Below are 1,826 nucleotides of genomic sequence, written 5' to 3'. Positions count from 1 at the left end.
TAATTTATTAATTTTCTGAGCAATCCTACATGCCAGACACTATCGAAAGCTTTTTCTACATCGAGGAAAACAGCTCCAGTTTGTTTTCTTCGATTGAAATTTAAGCTAATGGCTTCGGTTATCTTGAGCATCATATGCTGCGTAGAGTGACCTTTTCTGAAACCATATTGTTGCGGTTTAAGGATGCTGTTTTCTTCGAGGTGAAAGTTTACGCGAGTGAGTATTATTTTTTCAAAAATTTTGCTGATTGTATTGAGAAGACTAATAGGCCTGTAGCTGGTTGGATGATAAGGATCTTTGCCTTTATCTGAAAAACTAAAATGTGAGCTATTTTCCATGAGTTAGGAAAAGAAAATTGGAGATATTAGCGGGAAGGGTGAGACAAGAAATCGGAAGTTTCTTGAGGACAAAGTTTGAAAGTGAATCAGGACCGGGAGCTTTGTTATTTTTAGTAGTTTTAATTTGTTTCTTTATTTCCTTGTGGGTTATTTTTTTGAAATTATCAGTGCTTGGGATTCTAAGAAAATCGGAGACAATTTGTTCACATTCCGCAATGTGCTGAGAGTCGGACGGTTCGTTATGTGGAGCGAAGTTACTTTCATAATTTGCCGGTAGGAGATTTGCTTTATCGGTAGGAGAGAGCGCAAACGTTTGATATGGTTTTTTGAGAGGAGGAATATTAGATCGGGGCTTCGTTAGGGCTTTAGTCATACGATAAATAGAGTTATCTTTAATTTGAAGTTTACCGACTTCTTTATTCCAATTTTTGCATCTGTGCTCTTGAACTTTGATTGCTATAGTTTTCCGAAGGTGGTTAATGATATTTTTAAGGATACAGCTTTTAGTTTTTTGGTGTGTACGGCAGAGTTTATTGCGAGTCTAGATAAGGTCTTCAATCTCCGGGCTGAGAGGTGGATCGTATTTGCTAATGGTAGTTTGAGGAACTGAGCTGTGAATGGCAGTTTTTATGCTCGAGGTGAGATTCGTTATGGCGTCGTCAATGTGGGAAGCGTTTGTCATTGAAGATTCAAAGTTAACATGTGTTTCTAGGGCCATGTTGAATGCTTGCCAATTTGCTTTTGCGAAATTATAGCGAGGTGCGACAGGGGCTTTTTCACAAATGGGGAAAAGACTTAGAAGGACAGGACGATGATCTGAGTCAAGCTCATCTATAGTGAAAATTTCGTGGTTGTAAAAGTTACTTTTGGAAATTGCAAAGTCAATAAGGTCAGATTTATGTTTGGTGTTGTGAGGGGAAAAAGTATGCGAGTCTGGTGCTGAGATTGAAAGATTCTTATGATTTATAAATTCAAATAGTTGTTTACCGATTTTGTTAGTTTTTCTGCTATTCCAGGCTAAGTGTTTAGCATTTAGAACACCTGCAGCAATTACCGAGGGAGCTAGTTTGAATATTTTTCTGTAGTCATTTTGTAGAAATTCGCGAGAGGGAGTCTGATAGAGCGAGACTATAGCATATGGATTCCCGCGAATTTTTATTTGTATGGCAGTAGCTTCTAGGGCTTCAAGTTCAGGAATTATTAGTTCATGGTGTTCAATATTTTCTTGAATTAAGATCGCGGTACCTCTATAAGGTGGCCATTTTCGATAGCAAGCGATAGTATATTATTTATGATCTCTGCGGTTGAATTTATAGCTTCGGCAATGTTAATTTTTCCTCCCATAATATCAGAGGTTAAGGTTGTAGCTCTTTTTAGTAGTTTTATTAAATTTACTTTGATATCCTCAGAGGGAGTATTTTTAATTGGAGTTGGAGTAATTTTATTTTGTTGGCCTGGAATTTTCTTGGCGATAGGTATTTTAGCGCG

Source organism: Belonocnema kinseyi, chromosome 1, assembly GCF_010883055.1.
Source record: "Belonocnema kinseyi isolate 2016_QV_RU_SX_M_011 chromosome 1, B_treatae_v1, whole genome shotgun sequence".
NCBI lineage: Eukaryota > Metazoa > Arthropoda > Insecta > Hymenoptera > Cynipidae > Belonocnema > Belonocnema kinseyi.
Note: the sequence above shows the minus strand (reverse complement) of the source record.